The following is a 22,034-nucleotide window of genomic DNA, read 5'->3' on the forward strand; positions in this document are numbered from 1 at the left end:
GTGTGGAAAGGCTGGAGGTGCTGGAGAATAATGCGAGGAGGAAGAATTTAAGGATTTTTGGTCTTCCTGAAGGTGCAGAAGGGGCGGATGCCGGGGCATATGTGAGCACGATGCTGCACTCGTTAATGGGAGCGGAGGCCCCGACGGGTCCGTTGGAGGTGGAGGGAGCATACCGAGTGATGGCGCGAGGACCGAGAGCAGGAGAAATTCCCAGAGCCATAGTGGTGAGATTCCTCCGTTTTAAGGACAGAGAGATGGTCCTTAGATGGGCAAAGAAAACTCGGAGCAGTAGGTGGGAGAACGCAGTGATCCGCGTATATCAAGACTGGAGTGCGGAGGTGGCGAGAAGGAGGGCGAGCTTTAATCGGGCCAAGGCGGTGCTTCATAAAAAGAAGATTAAATTTGGAATGCTGCAGCCGGCAAGACTGTGGGTCACATATCAAGGGAAGCACCACTACTTTGAAACGGCGGATGAGGCGTGGACATTTATTGTTGAAGAGAAATTGGAATAAGCGGGTTATTAAAAAAGAAAGTTTGAGACAAAGTGGTGGGGCGAGTATGGGGGGCGAAGAGGGGGGAAAAAAGGGGGATAGATGATTTTTATGTTGTTAATCCTGTGACCCGGTAACTTTTCTCTCTTCCACAGGTTGTGGGGGAGGGAGGAAGGGAGGTGGAGGAGCTGGGGGCGTTGGCCATTGGGGGCGGGGCCAAAAGGGAAGCGCGGGTTTTGTTCCCGCGCTATGATAATTATGGCGGGAATAGGGATGCAGGAAGGAGGGGGCGTCGCACGGTGCGAGCCGAGGTCACGGGGCGTAGCCGAGGTCGGCCAGAGTTTGCTGACTTCTGGGAGCAACATGGGGGGTGTAACTACGCTAGTGGGGGATCTAGCAGAGGGGGTGGGAGGGGGGATTTACTGGGTTGCTGCTGCTGGGGAGAAGGGGGAGCTGGTATGGGGTGGGATGGGCGGTGTGGGAGGGCACCGCCTGGGGGGGACACAGCTGCGTGGGAACCGGGTGAGGAGCTGGATAAAAGGGGATGGCTAATCGACAAGGGGGTGGGGGGTAAAGAGCCCCTCAACCCGGCTGATCACGTGGAATGTGAGAGGGCTGAACGGGCCGATAAAGAGGGCACGGGTACTCGCACACCTTAAGAAACTTAAGGCAGATGTGGTTATGTTACAGGAGACGCATTTGAAACTGATAGACCAGGTTGGACTACGCAAAGGATGGGTGGGGCAGGTGTTTCATTCGGGGCTACATGCGAAAAACAGGGGGGTGGCTATACTAGTGGGGAAGCGGGTAATGTTTGAGGCAAAGACCATGGTGGCGGATAGTGGGGGCAGATACGTGATGGTGAGTGGCAAATTACAGGGGGAGGCGGTGGTCTTGGTGAACGTATATGCCCCGAACTGGGATGATGCCAACTTTATGAGGCGCATGTTAGGACGTATCCCGGACCTAGAGGTGGGGAAGTTGGTAATGGGTGGAGATTTTAACACGGTGCTGGAACCAGGGCTGGACAGATCGAGGTCCAGGACTGGAAGGAGGCCGGCAGCAGCCAAGGTGCTTAAAGACTTTATGGAGCAGATGGGAGGAGTAGACCCATGGAGATTTAGCAGACCTAGGAGCAAGGAGTTTTCGTTTTTCTCCTATGTCCACAAAGTTTATTCGTGAATAGACTTTTTTGTTTTGGGAAGGGCGTTGATCCTGAAGGTGAGGGGGACGGAGTATGCGGCGATAGCTATTTCGGATCACGCTCCACACTGGGTGGACTTGGAGATAGGGGAGGAAAAAGAACGGCGTCCACCCTGGAAAATGGACATGGGACTAATGGCGGATGAGGGGGTGTGTCTAAGGGTGAGGGGGTGTATTGAAAAGTACTTGGAACTCAATGATAATGGGGAGGTCCAGGTGGGAGTGGTCTGGGAGGCGCTGAAGGCAGTGGTTAGAGGGGAGCTGATATCAATCAGGACACATAAAGGAAAGCAGGAGAGTAGGGAACGGGAGCGGTTGCTGCAAGAACTTCTGAGGGTGGACAGGCAATATGCGGAGGCACCGGAGGAGGGACTGTACAGGGAAAGGCAAAGGCTACATGTAGAATTTGATTTGCTGACAACGGGTACTGCAGAGGCACAGTGGAGGAAGGCACAGGGTGTACAGTACGAATATGGGGAGAAGGCGAGCAGGTTGCTGGCCCACCAATTGAGGAAAAGGGGAGCAGCGAGGGAAATAGGGGGAGTGAGGGATGAGGAGGGAGAGATGGAGCGGGGAGCGGAGAGAGTGAATGGAGTGTTCAAGGCATTCTATGAAAGATTATACGAAGCTCAGCCCCCGGATGGGAAGGAGAGAATGATGTGTTTTCTGGACCAGCTGGAATTTCCTAAGGTGGAGGAGCAGGAGAGGGTGGGACTGGGAGCACAGATCGAAATGGAGGAAGTAGTGAAAGGAATTAGGAGCATGCAGGCGGGGAAGGCCCCGGGACCGGATGGATTCCCAGTTGAATTTTACAGGAAATATGTGGACCTGCTCGCCCCGCTACTGATGAGAACTTTTAATGAGGCGAGGGAAAGGGGACAGCTGCCCCCGACTATGTCAGAGGCAACGATATCGCTTCTCCTAAAGAAGGAAAAAGACCCGCTGCAATGCGGGTCCTATAGGCCTATTTCCCTCCTGAACGTAGACGCTAAGATTCTGGCCAAGGTAATGGCAATGAGGATAGAAGATTGTGTCCCGGGGGTGGTCCATGAGGACCAAACTGGGTTTGTGAAGGGGAGACAGCTGAATACGAATATACGGGGGCTGCTAGGGGTAATGATGATGCCCCCACCAGAGGGGGAAGCGGAGATAGTGGTGGCGATGGATGCCGAGAAAGCATTTGATAGAGTGGAGTGGGATTATTTGTGGGAGGTGTTGAGGAGATTTGGCTTTGGAGATGAGTATATTAGATGGATACAGCTGCTGTATAGGGCCCCGATGGCGAGCGTGGTCACGAATGGACGGTGGTCTGCGTATTTTCGGCTCCATAGAGGGACGAGGCAGGGATGTCCTCTGTCCCCATTATTGTTTGCACTGGCGATAGAGCCCCTGGCAATAGCATTGAGGGGTTCCAGGAAGTGGAGGGGAGTACTCAGGGGAGGAGAAGAACACCGGGTATCTCTGTATGCGGACGATTTGTTGTTGTATGTGGCGGACCCGGCGGAGGGCATGCCAGAGATAATGCGGATACTTGGGGAGTTTGGAGAATTTTCAGGATATAAACTGAACATGGGGAAAAGTGAGTTGTTTGTGGTGCACCCAGGGGAGCAGAGCAGAGAAATAGAGGACTTACCGCTGAGGAAGGTAACAAGGGACTTTCGCTACTTGGGGGTCCAGATAGCCAAGAATTGGGGTACATTGCATAGGTTAAATTTAACGCGGTTGGTGGAACAGATGGAGGAGGACTTCAAGAGATGGGACATGGTATCCCTGTCACTGGCAGGGAGGGTGCAGGCGGTTAAAATGGTGGTCCTCCCGAGATTCCTCTTCGTGTTTCAGTGCCCCCCGGTGGTGATCACGAAGGCTTTTTTCAAAAGGATTGAGAAGAGTATCATGAGTTTTGTGTGGGCCGGGAAGACCCCGAGAGTGAGGAAGGGATTTTTGCAGCGTAGTAGGGATAGGGGGGGGGGGGGGGGGGCTGGCACTACCGAGCCTAAGTGAGTACTACTGGGCCGCCAATATCTCAATGGTATGTAAGTGGATGGGAGAAGAGGAGGGAGCGGCATGGAAGAGATTGGAGAGGGCATCCTGCAGGGGGACTAGCCTACAAGCTATGGTGACGGCGCCATTGCTGTTCTCACCGAAGAAATACACCACAAGCCCGGTGGTGGTGGTGGCTACATTGAAAATTTGGGGGCAGTGGAGACGGCATAGGGGAAAGACGGGAGCCTCGGTGTGGTCCCCAATAAGAAATAACCATAGGTTTGCTCCAGGGAGAATGGATGGGGGATTTGGAACATGGCAAAGAGCAGGAGTAACACAATTGAGAGATCTGTTTGTAGATGGGACGTTTGCAATTCTGGGAGCGCTGACCGAAAAATATGGGTTGCCCCAGGGGAATACATTCCAGTATATGCAACTGAGGGCTTTTGCGAGGCAACAGGTGAGGGAATTCCCGCAGCTCCCAACGCAGGAGGTGCAGGACAGAGTGATCTCAAAGACATGGGTGGGGGACGGTAAGGTATCAGACATATATAGGGAAATGAGGGACGAGGGGGAGATTATGGTAGATGAGCTGAAAGGGAAATGGGAAGAAGAGCTGGGGGAGGAGATTGAGGAGGGGCTGTGGGCTGATGCCCTAAGTAGGGTAAACTCATCGTCCTTGTGTGCCAGGCTAAGCCTGATACAATTTAAGGTGTTACACAGGGCGCATATGACTGGAGCACGGCTCAGTAAATTTTTTGGAGTAGAGGATAGGTGTGCGAGATGCTCGAGAAGCCCAGCGAATCACACCCACATGTTCTGGTCATGTCCGGCACTACAGGGGTTTTGGGTGGGGGTGACAAAGGTGCTTTCGAAGGTGGTGGGGGTCCAGGTCGAACCAAGCTGGGGGTTGGCTATATTCGGGGTTGCAGAAGAGCCGGGAGTGCAGGAGGCGAAAGAGGCTGATGTTTTGGCCTTTGCATCCCTAGTAGCCCGGTGCAGGATACTGTTGATGTGGAAGGAAGCCAAGCCCCCGGGTGTGGAGACCTGGATAAATGACATGGCAGGGTTTATAAAGCTGGAACGGATTAAGTTCGTCCTAAGGGGATCGGCTCAAGGGTTCACCAGGTGGTGGCAACCGTTCGTCGAATACCTCACAGAAAGATAGGGGGAATGGAAAAGAAGAAGACAGTAGCAGCAACCCGGGGGGGGGGGGGGGGGGGAGGGCGTGGGGGGGGGGGGGGGGGAGGAACCAGAAGGACTCTCAGGGATGTTAGTGTATAAGTATAATATGTATAGATTGTTGTTATAGGTAATTGTATACTGGACGGCTGAATTGTATTTTTTGGAGGGTATTTATTTGGGACAAGGTTTTGTTTTTTTAATTTTGATGTTGTTTATACATTATTTATTTCTTGTTTAAAAAACTGGCCATTGTTATTTATATTGTTATATTACTGTGTAAAAGATACACAATGTACTGTTGTTATGGTTGGCCAAAAAATTTGAATAAAATATATTTAAAAAAAAAACAATTGGGAGTCACCAGCTGCAAACTGAAAAAAATGGCGACACCTCCGGTGTGCTGGTGTGAACTACCAGGACCAGTGGATTTAGCAGCTGGAAATAGACACAAACCGAGAAAATGACAACCCAGGTGACAATTGGGAGCTTCAGGTGCAACATTTGTGGAAACATTTGCTGTGTATCGATTGGAAATAGAAGGATGCCGTGACCTTTGTGAAATTTAGTTGTACGCAACATGTGTTTCACACAAATACACACACACACACACACAGTCTCTCACACACGCATTCTCTCTGTCTTACACGCACACCCACATTTCACCTTTAAAATTAAAATCCCATGTTAACTTCCTGGGAAGCTTCGGAGACAATGGCCCCAACCATTTTCCAGGTGGTATAATGAATCAATAAACTCTCCCCAACACTATTTTTGTCAGATGAATGTTACATTTCCCATAGACTCCATCCAGCGCCCAGGTAAACATTTCTCTATTTAACAAAGATGAACAAAAATGCATGACCAGGAATCGAGCCGCTTTGCTCTGGTGCTGATCTCAATGTGGGAGAATCAGTCAGCGACACCTGCAATTAGTTACACTTTATATGTTGGCACCTCCCGCAGAAGGCGATGCGATATTACATTTGTGGAAATGGATTATGGATACATCAACATCATGGATTATACCTGACAGCGACATTTTCACAGTAACTGCAATTGCAACTTTTGGCCAGCAGATGGAATTTAAATCGAGATGCCTTGCATTACATGAAGCAGACATTGCCTCAATAATTACTGCTGTCTCTGCTAATTTTAAATTGGACTTCATCTGTATTTTTGTCAGACTAGACTCTGTCTTTGTTTATAATACACAACAGTCTGTCTAAATTAATACGGCACCAGTACTTGTCAATGTTTGTATCACACAATCAATGTGATCCTATTTTCAATTTACAGGATCGATCTCTGCAGTTTTGCCACATCCAGTCCTGAATATTAATGAATAAATAAACAAGTAGCCGGAATAGGAGCATCAATAAAATTTCCCTCTTCAATGATGGGGGACCCCAGCACGTCAGAGCAAAAAACAAGACTGAAAGTTTCTGCCAGAGGTGCCGAGAGGATGGTCCATCTCGGCCTCCTCCAGTGGTCTGCATCATCATGGGTGTCAGTCTTCAGGAAATTTGATTCACTCCACACGATATCAAGAAATGGCAGACGGCGCTGCAAATGCATTATCCCTGGCAACATTCCAGCAGCAATATTGAAGGTTTGTGCTCCAGAACTGGATGCGCCCCAGACAAGTTCCTCCAGTACAGGTACAGCACTGGCATGTACCCAACAATGTATAACATTGCCAAACATGACCCGTCCACAAAAGGCATGAAAAATCCAACCCGGCTAATTATTTCCCTGTCAGTCCGCATTCGATCATCAGCAACTTCATGAGGAGTGTCAAGGATCACCCTGTCACATATAGTCTCCATAGCATAATGTCCCCGGCCCTAGCTTCTCAATTCATCATAAGGTCAGAAGTGGGATGTTCGCTGATGATTACTAAATGTTCTGCACCATATTCGACTCCTCTAATACTGAAGCAGTCTGTCTTCATATACAACAAGACTTGGACAACATTCAGGCTTGGGCTGACAAGTGTCAGGCAATGACCATCCCAAAAAGGGAGATTCTAACCATCTCCCCTGGATTTTAAATGACACTACCGTGATTGAATCCCCCACTATCAACATCCTCTGGATTTTCATTGATTAATAACTGAATTGGAAGACTCTTTTAAATAATATGGCTACAAGAGCAGCTCAGTGGCTGGAAATTCTGCGGTGAGTATCTCACCTCCTGACCTCCTAACCCAGATCCATCATCGTAAGGCAGAAGTCGGGAGTTCAACTGAATGTTCTCCATTTGTCTCACATGTGCCCCTCAAGCAACACGAGAGAATCGCGACGCCATCCAGGACAAAGCAGCCGTCTCGACAACACCCCATCGACCAGCTTAAACATTCACTCCTTGAATCACGGGTGTACAATTCTAGCAGCGTGAACGATATTCAAGAATCTACTGCAGCAACTGCCTCCTTCTATAGCACCTTCCAAACCCACAAACTCAGCCATCTAAAAGGACCAGGCCCGACCGATGCATTGCAACAGTAGGCCTTGCAAGTTCCCCGCCAAGCCACACACCATCTTGATGGGAACTATGTTTCTGTTCCTTCACTGTCACTGGTCAAAATCCTGGAATCCCTTCCGATCAGCACTTGCTCAGGATGGGATGCAATGGTTCAATAAGAGGGTTCAACACCACATTCTCAAGGGCAATTAGGAATTGGCATCAAATGTTGACGTTACTGGTGACGCCAAGATCCTATTAAATCATTTTAAACATATCTCTCAGCTTACATTCACCCAGCCCCCGCCTCGGTATAAAGTAACTCGGCCGTGTCTCTATCACATTGCAACAGGCTCTCTCTCAGTTGTCCTGCACTCGGCTGAATATCAGTTGTTAATATACCAGCCCACATCCTGTTTATATTACAAATCATTAATTATGATGCACTGATCCATGTCTAGGTTAATCTGGCAAGAAATGTGTCACAATCGTTACTGCATCAGAACGTTTATCTGTGCATCGTAAACTGGAACAACATTCTGTTTGCATCACATGTGGTTCTGTCTCAATTATTACTCTACTAGATAGTTAGATTCTAATAAAGTAAATCCTGCTTTAGTTAATGCTACACCTGCACATGTCCCTGTTTATATAACACTAGGCCCTGCCTGTTATTCTTGTATTGTACAATATCCTTCTTATTGCTGCATTGTTTGTGTCTGAATTTGTATCAGTCGACACTCCGCTAGACCAGAACTCAGTTTAGATTGCACTCGACCCAGTCTCTGCTTATGTTACCGGCGGGACGGTGGCGCAGAGGTTAGCACTGCTGCCTCATAGCTCCAGGGTTCAATTCTTGACTATCGTGCCGAGTTTGCACTTTCTCCCTGTGTCTGAGTGGCTTTCCTCCGGGGTGCTCCGGTTTCCTCCCATAGTCCAAAGATGCGGCGGTTAAGTTTATTGGCCATTCTAAATTGCGCAGGTCATGGTGCAAGGGCGGGGGAATGGGGGAGGGTGATCTTTCATAGGTCGGTGCAGATGCTATGAGCCGAGTGACCTTCTGCCCTATAGGGATTCTATATTTGATCCTGAATCTGCCTATTTTTTCCGAGACGTGCTCACTTTTATTAATGCACCAGATGATACCTCTGTTTTTAACTGTGGGCGCATTATTCCACATGTCTTTGAGATGGAAATATAATATATTAAATACATATTTTGGACAAGAAATCAGTATATGGCAACAGCCTGAAACGGGATGTATAGTGTCTACAGTGTGTGCAATGCAACATTTGATATTCATTTTCAGTGCAGTTAGCGGAATTAGATTTCAGTTGGCATTTCTTCTTTGCCAATGCCCAAGACCAATTTCTACCCAGAGAGCTGTATGTGTAGGAGGATGCAGCGTATTATGTTCTCATGTGCTTGTTGCCCTTGTGATTCTCGGAGGTCTCGGGTATGGAAGGTGCTGTTGAAGAATTCTTGGCGAGTTGTTGCAGTGCATCCTGTCGATGTTACACACTGCAGCTACTGTGTGGCCGTTGTGAAGAGAATGAATGTTGCTGTAACATTAAGTACTCAGTTATTTATCTAATGGTCCTTTGCTTATGTTGCACAATTACAACTGGTCCATTCCCTTAGTTTATTGCACTAGGCCCAGGCAATAGAAGTTAAGTTGCACAATTTGAAATGGCTGCAAGAAGATCAGGGAGATCTGCGGTTGTATGTACACACGACTAGGGTGCTGACAAGACAGATGGCGACGTTTATCTGGGCATAGATCAGCATTGCTCGCTGAAGAATTTTACATTATTACTGTTACCTCAGTTTTTCTTTCTCTTCACAATTTCCACCCCAGCCACTTTCGACATTATTGTGCATGGTGTACCGCAGCAAATACTGAGGCCGGGCCCAATCTAATATGAACAGAGATATGGCCCAATGCAGAACTGAGGCTGTGTCTAATTTAATACAGAGACAGGTTTAAATTAATAGACACAGAGTCAGGTTCTAGGTTACTGTAAACAGAGACAAACAGGTTCCATGTGTCCATAAGATATAGGAGCAGAATTAGGCCATTCGACCCATCGAGACTGCTCCGCCATTAAGTCCTGGCCGATATGTTCCGAATCCCCATTCTCCTGCCTTCTTCCAATAACCCCTGAACTCCTTAATGAGCAAGGCATGTCCTCTAATTGGTGGCCTAGTTTAATATGAACAATCAGAAACAGATCCTTATTATAGAAGTTTACAGCATGGAAACAGGCCCTTCGGCCCAACCAGTCCATGCCGCCCAGTTTTTACCATTAAGCTAGTCCCAGTTGCCCGCACTTGGCCCATAACCCTCTATACCCATCTTACCCATGTAACTATCTAAATGTTTTTTAAAAGACACAATTGTACCCGCCTCTGCTACTACCTCTGGCAGCCCATTCCAGACACTCACTACCCTCTGAGTGAAGAAATTGCCCCTCTGGGCCCTTCTGAATCTCTCCCCTCTCACCTTAAACCTATGCCCTCTAGTTTTAGACTCCCCTACCTTTGGGAAAAGATGTTGACTATCTACCTTATCTATGCCCCTCATTATTTTATAAACCTCTATAAGATCACCCCTGAGCCTCCTACGCTCCAAGGAAAAAAGTCCCAGTCTATCCAGCCTCTCCTTATAACTCAAACCATCAAGTCCCGGCAACATCCTAGTAAATCTTTTCTGCACTCTTTCCAGTTTAATAATATCCTTCCTATAATAGGGTGACCAGAACTGCACACAGTATTCCAAGTGTGGCCGTACCAGAGTCTTGTACAACTTCAACAAGACGTCCCAACTCCTGTATTCAATGTTCTGACCAATGAAACCAAGCATGCCGAATGCCTTCTTCACCACCCTGTCCACCTGCGACTCCACCTTCAAGGAGCTATGAACCTGTACTCCTAGATCTCTTTGTTCTATAACTCTCCCCAACGCCATACCATTAACTGAGTAGGTCCTGGCCTGATTCGATCTGCCAAAATGCATCACCTCACATTTATCTAAATTAAACTCCATCTGCCATTCGTCGGCCCACTGGCCTAATTGATCAAGATCCCGTTGCAATCCTAGATAACCTTCTTCACTATCCACTGTGCCACCAATCTTGGTGTCATCTGCAAACTTACTAACCATGCCTCCTAAATTCTCATCCAAATCATTAATATAAATCACAAATAACAGTGGACTCAGCACCGATCCCTGAGGCACACCACTGGTCACAGGCCTCCAGTTTGAAAAACAACCCTCTACAACCACCCTCTGCCTTCTGTCGTCCAGCCAATTTTGAATCCAATTGGCAACCTCACCCTGGATCCCGTGAGCTTTAACCTTCTGCAACAACCTACCATTCGGTACCTTGTCAAAGGCTTTGCTAAAGTCCATGTAGACAACGTCTACTGCACTGCCCTCATCTACCTTCTTGGTCACCCCCTCAAAAAACTCAATCAAATTTGTGAGACATGATTTTCCACGCACAAAGCCATGCTGACTGCCCCGAATCAGTCCTTGCCTCTCTAAATGCTTGTAGATCCTGTCTCTCAGAATACCTTCTAGCAACTTACCTACTACAGACGTTAGGCTCACCGGTCTGTAGTTCCCAGGCTTTTCCCTGCTGCCCTTCTTAAACAAGGGCACAACATTCGCCACTCTCCAATCTTCAGGCACCTCACCTGTGGCTGCCGATGATTCAAATATCTCAGTTAGGGGACCCGCAATTTCCTCCCTAGCCTCCCACAACACCCTGGGATACATTTCATCAGGTCCCGGGGATTTATCTACCTTGATGCGCTTTAAGACTTCCAGCACCTCCTCCTCTGTAATATGCACACTTCTCAAGACATCACTATTTATTTCCCCTAGTTTCCTAACATCCATGCCTTTCTCCACCGTGAATACCGATGAGAAATATTCATTCAGGATCTCACCCAACTCTTGTGGCTCTGCACATAGATGCCCTTGTTGATCCTTAAGAGGCCCTACTCTGTCCCTAGTTACTCTTTTCCCCTTTATGTATTTGTAGAATCTCTTTGGATTCTCCCTTGCATTATTTGCCAAAGCAATTTCATGTCCCTTTTTGTCCTCCTGATTTCCCTCTTAACTCTATTTCGACAATCTCTATACTCTTCAAGGGATCCACGTGATCCCAGTTGCTTATGTACGTCATATGCCTCCTTCTTCTTTTTGACCAGAGTCTCAATATCTCGAGTCATCCAGGGTTCCCTACTTCTACCCGTCTTACCCTTCACTCTAAAGGGAATGTGCTTACCCTGCACCTATTATTATTGAATATAAACTGACACGGGTACGAGGTAATATAACATAAACAGAGGTGGGTTCACGGCCTGGTACAATACAGAGGCAGGGCCTACTGTCCCTTCAAACACTCGCAGGACAGTTGCATCATTGGTTGGAGGCAAGATGTCGCCAGGACTTCTTCAATCATACTGTCCCCATCAAACATTCCCAGAGCAGCTGCAGATTGCATGAGGGGCTGGTTTAGCACAGCGGGCTAAATAGCTGGCTTGCAATGCAGACCAATGCCAGCAGTGCGGGTTCGATTACCATACTGGCCTCTCTCAACAGGCGGTGGAATGTGGCGACTTGAGGCTTTTCACAGTAACTTAATTGAAGCCTACTTGTGACAACAAGCGATTATTATTAGGTGGAATGAAATTCCCTCTACATAACTCGCTTAGACACATTAAAGGCCTGGAAATCAAGGGTTCTATACCAGGTAAAAGCTCTTCTGCACTCTTCCTTCCGAGATCCCCAAGCCAGGTTGACAGTGGGGTTAGTTACTGGGTAAAGAAACCTCTGCATTTTTCCATCAAACCCACCCAGGTCAGGTCCAGCAGAGTTCAGATACGGACTAAAGCTCCCTGTGCACATTCATAACAAACACTCACAGGGCAGGTTTAGTGCAGATTACATGCAAGTAAAGCTGGCTCCACCCTGGGTAAACAAATGCTCCAAGGTCACGGCAGCTTGGTGAAGTACAAGGAAAGATTCTCCGGCCCTGCCACATCAAATCCTCGCCACCAGGTGCAGCCCCGTTCAGATATAGAGTAAAATTGTCCTACAGTTCTCATTAACACTCCAAGATCATTGAATGCTCCACCCACATTTTAGAGTTAAACTCCCTCTACGTATTCCAATTCATTGGATTCAATCCATTTAGTTGGAAACCAATGGGGTGTGATTGGGCTGAGAGAATGTATTGGCCACATGTTGACTTCATGTTGTCGATTAAGCACAATGACCCATCGCGGAGAGTTATGAGAAAGGCAGAGAGAGAGATAGGATACAGAAAAACTCTACGAACACATTTCGCAGGTCCTTATATTTAGAGATTAGAGGGAATCTTTCCTAATTCTGAACATGGATATCATCATGAAATTTTTCTCATATAACTGATGAATAGAAAATGTTGAAAAACAAGCATTACTGGAATCCGTTGATCTATTTGCATCCTTGCCTCTATTTCAGTGTTCTGTTGGTGGGGAAATATTTGTTTTGTTTTTCTCAGTCCACAATCTAAACTGGGACTTCTATTTCTGTGTTTATTTACCGAAACACCTCACTGGTCACAATTAAGTGTGCATTTCAGCAAAACGAGATAAACACATTCACGTATTGATTAGTTTCAACTCCAAATAGTGGTTTATTTTAAGAATATTGACAGTTGGTTAAAATGAATAGAAACTTCCATTAGAACAGATGTTACTTAATTGAAAGAAAAATAGATTTAAATTAAGTATTCATTCTGAAAGTTATGAAGCCTCAATTAATAAAGCACCTTTAACCAGCTACTTTTCCACTGAATGTGACTTTGATTGAAATATTAACCAATTTAAAGTATTTAAATTAAAACGTAAGGCAGTGGAGTGATCTATTGTCACATTAATCACAGATCATTCGACATGTTACAACTTGCATTTTAAAAAGTAAACATTTGGAAAGAGCTTGCTTTTGTAAAACGCTTTACTCGACCTCAGGTCACCCCAACGCCCTTAAAACTCACTGATATATTTTTGCTGAATTTAGTCACTGCTGTAATGTTGGAAGCAGAGCAGGGAATTAGTGCACAGCAAGCTCCCACAAACTGAGATGTGATAAGTCACCAGCTAATCTGCGATTTTAGTTGAAGAACGGACATTGGTCTAGCATACTGGGAAAAGCAGCTCTGCTCTTTAGAATTATATCAATGAGGTAATCCACCTGAAATGTGAATCTGTTTCTCTCTCTGCTGATGATCACTGACTTGCTGAGCAGCCTTTTTTGTTGTTTTAGTTTTAGATTTCCAGAATCTGCAGCACTTTGAACAGTTTTGGATTCATTTTCGCCATAAGGCCATCAGTGACAGTCAGCATTAACTGTCCATCCTGAGGAGCCGGATGGGAACCACCTTTTCGATAAGGTGCACTTTGGGCGGTTTAATTCACATTTGACTTTCTGTAGCATCTTCCCATCAACTGACTTGCTTGCTCGGTAATATCGGAGATAGTTAATAGTCACCTATCATTGTTGACCTAGAGTTACATATAGGGCAGACAGATTAATGAGGGAAGCTTTCTTCTCCTGAAGGGCATTGGTGAATCTGCTGGGCTTGGCGAAATTTCGATAGCTTCATGAGTATTATGAATGACACGATGATTTTTATTTCTGATTTATTAATTCATTCAATTGCTATTTCCCCCAGCTACCATAAAACTATAAGAGGGAGGAGCAGATGTTGGCCATTCAGCTGATGGAATATGATCTGCCATTCAATGAGATCGTGGCTGATCTGATAAAATCCACAACTGCTTCCGGTTGCGGCTATGCGGAGCTAAGCCGCACAATTCGGCAGCTCCCGCTACCACGGACTTTCGGACTCGCTAGAGGAGCCCCAACGGAACTTTTTTTGACGTCAACCCGTGGGGAAGGGAAGAGAGAGGTCCCCCTCCAACTTCTATGAAAGGGACCAGATGTGTAACGGCCAAAAAATCGGCACTGGAGCAGCGGGAGAAGCGAGGGAAAGAAAACAAAATGGCGGCGGCCAGAGACAAAGGGGAGCTGCAGGAGTTCATCAAGCGCTGCTTCGAGGAGCAGCACGAGAAGGTGCACAAGGAGATGCTGGCGCCTATGCTTTCGGCAATTGAAGGACTCGGGATCACCCAGAAGGCCCACGAGGTTCAGATCCAGGAGGTAGAGAAAAGAGTCAGTCAGAACGAGGGAGCTCTTGGGCCTGGCAGTGAGAGTGGAGTAGCACGAGGCGCCACCCAAGAGGTGGGCGGGAAGACTCGAAGACCTGGAGAACAGGTCGAGGTGAAAGAATCTGCGGATCCTGGGTCTCCCTGAAGGAGTGGAGGGGGCCGATGCCGGGGCATATGTGAGCACGATGCTCGGGGCGATGATGGGCAAGGAGGCCCCTTTGAGGCTGCTGGAGTTGGACGGGGCACACCGGGTGCTGGCGAGGAAGCCCCAGGCAAATGAGCCGCCAAGGGCGATGGTGGTGAGATTTCACCGGTTCACGGACAGAGAGTGGGTCCTGAAATGGGCCAAGAAGGAGCGAAGCAGTAAGTGGGACAATGCAGAGATCCGAATATACCCGGACTGGAGCACGGAGGTTGCAAAGCGGAGAGCGGGTTTCAACCGGGCCAAAGCGGTGCTGCACCAAAAAGGAGTGAAGTTCGGAATTCTGCAGCCGGCGCGACTGTGGGTCAAATACAAGGGCCAACACTATTACTTCGAAACGCCTGAAGAGGCGTGGACCTGTATTCAAACCGAAAAGTTGGTCTCCAACTGAGGGTTTGTGAGGGTGGGGGGGATGTTTGAGGTTTGATGTGTGATGGTTGGTGTATATAGGGGGTCAACCACGTGCAGGAATGTTACATGGCCTGGGGGAGAGAGACAAGGCCGCGACAGGAGCTGCGCCAGAGGGGGCGGAGTGGGCTGTGGAAAGCGCGGTGTTTTTCCCACGCGCGGGAAGAAAGGCGGGAAGGGGAACGAAGGAACGCAGATAGATTGGGGGACTCCCACACGGGGAGGTCAATGGGACGGCGGGGGAAGCCGGGGTCAGCAGACTTACGGGAGTGACATGGGGGGAGCAAAAAAGATAGACAGGGGTCTAGCGGGGGGGGGGGGGGGGGGGGAGAAGGGTTGCTGCTGCACTGGCCGAAAGGGAATGGAACACAGAAGAGGTGGTCGCGGCAGGGGTCCCCCGTCTGGGGGACTGGAGGGTGAGGGAGGTGTGGACACGGGACTGGCCCAGAAAAGGAGATGGCTAGTCGGCGGGGGGGGGGTGAGAACCCCTCCAATCCGGCTGATAACGTGGAACGTGAGGGACCTGAATGGGCCGGTGAAGAGGGCTCGAGTGTTCGCACACTTAAAGGGACTGAAGGCGAACGTGGCCATGCTCCAGGAGACACACCTGAAGGTGGCGGACCAGGTCAGGTTAAGAAAGGAAGGGTAGGACAGGTATTCCACTCGGGACTGGTCGCAAAGAATAGAGGGGTGTCAATATTGGTGGGAAAGCGGGTGTCATTTGAGGCCAAGACTATTGTAGTGGACAATGGTGGGCGATATGTAATGGTGAGCGATAGGCTGCAAGGGACGTGGGTGGTGTTGGTAAACGTATACGCCCCGAACTGGGATGATGCAGGATTCATGAAGCGCATGTTGGGGCGCATTCCAGACCTGGTGATAGGAGGCCTGATAATGTGAGGGGACTTTAATACAGTGTTGGATCCAGCACTGGACCGCTCCAAATCAAGGACTGGAAAGAGGCCGGCGGCGGCCAAGGTACTTAGGGGGTTTATGGATCAGATGGGGCGAGTGGTCCCATGGTGGTTTGCAAGGCCGCAGGCCAGGGAATTTTCTTTCTTCTCCCATGTACACAAAGCCTACTACCGGATAGATTTTTTTGTTCTGGGCAGGGCGCTCATCCCGAGGGTGGAGGGGACGGAGTATTCGGCCATAGCCATTTCGGACCATGCCCCGCACTGGGTGGAACTGGAGCTGGGAGAGGAGAGGGACCAACGCCCGCTGTGGCGGCTGGACGTGGGACTGCTGGCGGACGAGGTGGTGTGTGGGAAGGTGAGGGGGTGTATCGAAAGGTACTTGGAGGCCAACGACAATGGGGAGGTGCGGGTGGGTGTGGTATGGGAGGCGTTGAAGCCGGTGATCAAGGGAAAGCTAATCTCCATTAGGGCCCATAGGGAGAAGACAGAGGGCATGGAAAGGGAGAGGTTAGTGGGGGAGGTTTTGAGAGTGGACAAGAGATACGCAGAGGCCCCAGAGGAAAGATTACTTGGGGAAGGACGACGGCTCCAGACGGAGCTTGACCTGTTGACCACAGGGAAGGTGGAGGCACAGTGGAGGAAAGCGCAGGGGCGACCTACGAGTATGGGGAAAAGGCTAGTCGGATGCTGGCACACCAGCTGCGTAAGAGGATGGCAGCGAGGGAAATAGAGGGAGTCAAAGATGGAAGGGGTGCCAAGGTTCCGAATGCGACGAAAATAAACGAGGTATTTAAGGCCTTCTATGAGGAGCTGTACAGGTCCCAGCCCCCAGCGGGGGAAGAGGGGTCGAGACGATTCCTAGACCGGCTGAGATTCCCGAGGGTGGAGGAGCAAGAGGTGGCTGGTTTGGGGGCACCAATTGGGTTGGAGGAGCTGAGCAAGGGTTTGGGGAATATGCAGGCAGGGAAGGCCCCGGGACCGGCCGGGTTCCCGGTGGAGTTCTACAGGAAGTAAGCAGCACGGTTGCATGGTGGTTACCATAATTGCTTCACAGCTCCAGGGTCCCAGGTTCGATTCCCGGCTTGGATCACTGTCTGTGCGGAGTCTGCATGTCCTCCCTGTGTGTGCGTGGGTTTCCTCCGGGTGCTCCGGTTTCCTCCCACAGTCCAAAGATGTGCAGGTTAGGTGGATTGGCCATGCTAAATTGCCCTTAGTGTCCAAAAATGCCCTTAGTGTTTGGTGGGGTTACTGGGTTATGGGGATAGGGTGGAGGTGTGGGCTTGGGTAGGGTGCTCTTTCAAAGAGCTGGTGCAGACTCGATGGGCCGAATGGCCTCCTTCTGAACTGTAGATTCTATGATAATGAAATCTGACCTGTTGGCCCCGCTACTGGTGAGGACCTTTAATGAGGCAAGAGAGGAGGGGACACTGCCTCCGACAATGTCGGAAGCGACAGTTTCTTTGATCCTAAAGCGGGACAAGGACCCACAGCAATGTGGATCGTACAGGCCGATCTCGCTCCTCAATGTGGATGCAAAGTTGCTGGCAAAAGTGCTGGCCACGAGGATCGAGGACTGTGTCCCGGGGGTGATCCATGAAGACCAGACGGGATTCGTAAAGGGCATGCAATTAAACAGTAACGTGCGGCGGCTTTTAAACGTGATGATGATGCCATCAATGGCGGGAGAGGCGGAGATAGTGGTAGCTGTGGACGCGGAGAAGGCCTTTGACCGAGTAGAGTGGGAGTACCTCTGGGAGGTGCTGTGCAGGTTTGGGTTCGAGGGAGGGTTTATCAGTTGGGTTAAGCTCCTTTACAGAGCCCCGGTGGCGAGTGTAGTGACGAACCGGCAGAGGTCGGAGTACTTTTGACTGTACCGAGGGACGAGGCAGGGGTGCCCCCTGTCCCCCTGTTGTTCGCATTGGCGATCGAACCATTGGCCATGAGGGAGTCTAATAAATGGAGGGGGCTGGTCCGAGGGGGAGGAGAGCATCGGGTGTCGCTTTCTGCGGATGACCTGTTGCTGTATGTGGCGGATCCAATGGAGGGGATGGTGGAGGTCATGCAGACTCTAAGGGAGTTTGGGGACTTTTGGGGCTATAAGTTCAATGTCGGGAAGAGTGAGCTCTTTGTATTACAGGCGGGGGACCAAGAAAGAGGGATAGGGGACCTACCGCTGAGGAGGGCGGAGGGGAGTTTTCGGTATCTGGGGATCCAGATAGCCAGGAGTTGGGGGGCCCTACAGAAACTGAATCTGGCGAGGCTGGTGGAGCAAATGTTGGATCATTTCAAAATTTGGGACATGTTACTGCTTTCGCTGGCGGGTAGCGTGCAGTCGGTCAAAATGGTGGTCCTTCCGAGGTTTCTGTTTGTGTTTCAGTGCCTTCCCATCGTGATCACTAAGGCCTTTTTTAAGAGAGTAGGTAGGAGTATTATGGGGTTTGTGTGGGCGAACAAGACCCCGAGGGTAAGGAGAGTGTTCCTGGAATGCAGTAGGGACCGAGGAGGGTTGGCGCTGCCAAACCTGGGGAGCTACTACTGGGCAGCAAATGTGGCGATGATCCGCAAGTGGGTTATGGAGGGAGAGGGGGCGGCATGGAAGAGGATGGAGATGGCGTCCTGTAAAGGAACGAGCCTGGGGGCGTTGGTGACAGCACCGCCGCCGCTCTCGCCATCAAAGTATACCACAAGCACGGTGGTGGCGGCAACGCTAAGGATCTGGGGCCAGTGCAGACGGCACAGGGGTGCAATGGGAGCATCGGTGTGGTCCCCGATCAGGGTTAACCACCGGTTTGTCCCGGGGAAGATGGATGGGGGGTTCCAGAGCTGGCATCGGGTGGGGATTAGAAGAATGGGGGACCTGTTCATTGGCGGGACGTTTGCGAGTCTAGGGGCACTGGAGGAGAAGTTCGAGTTACCCCTGGGAAATGCCTTTAGATATATGCAGGTGAGGGCTTTTGTGAGGCGACAGGTGAGGGAATTCCCGTTGCTCCCGGCACAAGAAATTCAAGACAGGGTGATCTCGGGTGTATGGGTCGGGGAGGCCAAGGTGTCGGCAATACACCAGGAGATGAAAGAAGAGGGGGAAGCGCTGGTAGAAGAGTTGAAGGGTAAATGGGAGGAGGAGCTGGGGGAAGAGATCGAGGAAGGTTTGTGGGCTGATGCCCTAGGTAGGGTTAATTCCTCCTCCTTGTGTGCCAGGCTCAGCCTGATACAATTTAAGGTGGTTCACAGAGCTCACATGACGGGGGCGAGGTTGAGCAGGTTCTTTGGGGTAGAGGACAGATGTGGAAGATGCTCGGGGAGTCCGGCGAACCATGTCCATCTGTTTTGGTCATGTCCGGCACTGGAGGGGTCTGGAGAGGAGTGGTGGGAGCAATATCTCAGGTGGTGAAAGTCTGGGTCAAGCCAAGCTGGGGTCTAGCACTATTTGGAGTAGTGGACGAGCCGGGCAAGCACTATTTGGAGTAGTGGACGAGCCGGGAGCGAAAGAGGCCGGCATTCTGGCCTTTGCATCCCTAGTAACCCAGCGAAGGATCTTGCTAATGTGGAAGGAGGCGAAGCCCTCCAGCGTGGAAGCCTGGATAAATAATATGGCTGGTTTCGTAAAGTTGGAGAGAATTAAGTTCGCCTTGAGAGGGTCTGCGCAGGGGTTCTTCAGGCGGTGGCAACCGCTCCTAGACTATCTCGCGGAGCGTTAGAGGAAGGTCGGTCAGCAGCAGCAACCTGGGGGGTGGGGGGCGCTCTGGGAGGGGGGGAGGGGGGGGGGAAAGGGGGGACTGCCTGGGAGGGTGGACGAGAAAGAGATAACATGAAGGGTTGGGGATACTGGCACGTACGGGAGAGAGCCAGTGTACAAAGCTATGTAAATATATCATCTTGTCATGTATATATCTTGCTCCACCCGATCACCCGATTTCTTGCTCGTTTCTTACCAGGGTGTGGGTTTGTTGTTTGTAAGGGAGACAAATTGTGTTAAAAAACTTTAATACATATATATTTTTTTTTTAAATCCACAACTCCACTTTGCCGCCTCATCCCCATAACCCTTGATTGCCTTACTGATGAAAAATCTGCCTGTCTCAGCCTTGAACGTATTTATTGATCAGGCCAACTCTCTACGGCAAAGCATTCCATAGAATCACTCCCCTCTGAGAGAAGAAATTCCACTTCATCCTCGTCTGAAATGAGCGGCACCTTACTCTGAGATTGTGCCCTATGGCCCTAGACTCACCCACAAGCCGAAACAACCCCTATAGTCTCCACTGTCAAGCCCCTTAAGAACACTATATATCTCAGAAAGTTCACCACTCATTCTTCTAAACTCCAATGCGTGTCGGCCTAACCGACTTAAGCTCTGCCCATGTCAGTCTCTGAGGTGCAATTGGTCAGCGTGTTTGGCTGTTTACCGAAAGGCCTGTGATTGAAGGCCAGATTCTTCTTTTTCTGCTGACAGGTAGAGTAACGATGGGCCGAAAGGCCTCTTTCTGTGCTGTGAAATGCTACCTAGCTTTGAAAATCCCTCCATACTCGGGCTTAACCTAAAGAACATTCTCTGGACTGCCTCCAAAATATCTATCCTTATATAAGGAGACCAAAACTGTTCACAACATTACAATATGCCCTGGTGGAATTTGTACTCCTGTGTCTGGAGTATTAGTTCAGACCTCCAGATTACCAGTTTTGTAATAATATTGCGAGACTATCCCAAAGACTGTAATATCATCACATCTAAAAGGTGGAACAATTGAACATTAAACACTCCTGCATTGGATCACAGGTCTGGATCATGTGCTCAGGTAGCTGTTGAGGGAGGTGATATTGATTCTACTGAGACAAGACTGTTAACCTATCATGGTTTGCTTTTTGACATTCTGAAATATTGCTCGGGGAATCTGAAGTTCAAACTCAGAGTCCAGTCTTACATGGATCAATTTAATTTTCAGAGGCTGGTCTTTTATTAGTCTTGGGTCTTATGCTGACACGATGCTAATGGTGAATCGGATTCCATTAACTCCATACAAAATATCAGTTATTCCAAAAATAGAGCAAGGCAGAAACATAAGTACAATTTGATCTTCCCACTGCATGAGCTGCACGATCAGAGCGGTTGGAAGCTGGGATTGTTTTCCTTTAACCGAGCAGGTTATGGCCAGGCCTGGTAAAAATGTTCAAAATTAAGAATTGTTTTGTTTGATTAATTAGGAAGAAACTTGATCCACTGGCAGGAGGGTCAGAAAAAGAGGACACTGATTAATTAGATATTAATTAATTCCCCCCCTCTAATTATAAACCGATCCAATTGCAACAGGTCTAGACAGGGCGGATACAGAAAGGATGGTCCCGATGGTGGGGGAAGCTAGAACGAGGGGTCACCATCGAATAATACGAGGTAAACCATTTAGGATTGTGATGAGGAACAATATCTTCACCCTGGGAGCCGTGAATCTGTGGAATTCTCTACCACAGAACGAAGTTGAGTCGAAAGTATTGCATGTTTTAAAGAAACTGTTAGACATAGCTCTTGGGGATCAAAGCTCTAAAGGGACCAAATGAAACGGGGAAAAGCGGAGCAGGCTCGAAGGGCAGAATGGTCTACTCCTGCTCTATTTTTTAAGTCACTGTATTACATCAAATCCGTTCTCAAGCCGAATGAGACCCTGTCTTTATTTAAATTAAAGTAAACCCTGTCTATACTACACTGTTCTGTTTCTGTTACACGCATTTAATACTACATTAGACCATGCATAGGATTATATTACATTAAGTTCCGCCTCTTTTATGTTCCACAGGAATTTTTCTCTTTACATCACACTAGGGCCTAACTCTATTGATATTTTACCGGAACATGTTCCTGTTGCCTGTCTCGATATAACGAATGATTGTATATATTTGCATGTTTGTACGAGTACAATCATTGTTGATTTGGAGATTATATTCATTTTTGTTAATACCTATAAG

The sequence above is a fragment of the Scyliorhinus torazame genome, chromosome 5, assembly GCF_047496885.1.
Source record: "Scyliorhinus torazame isolate Kashiwa2021f chromosome 5, sScyTor2.1, whole genome shotgun sequence".
In the NCBI taxonomy this organism is placed as follows: Eukaryota; Metazoa; Chordata; class Chondrichthyes; order Carcharhiniformes; family Scyliorhinidae; genus Scyliorhinus; species Scyliorhinus torazame.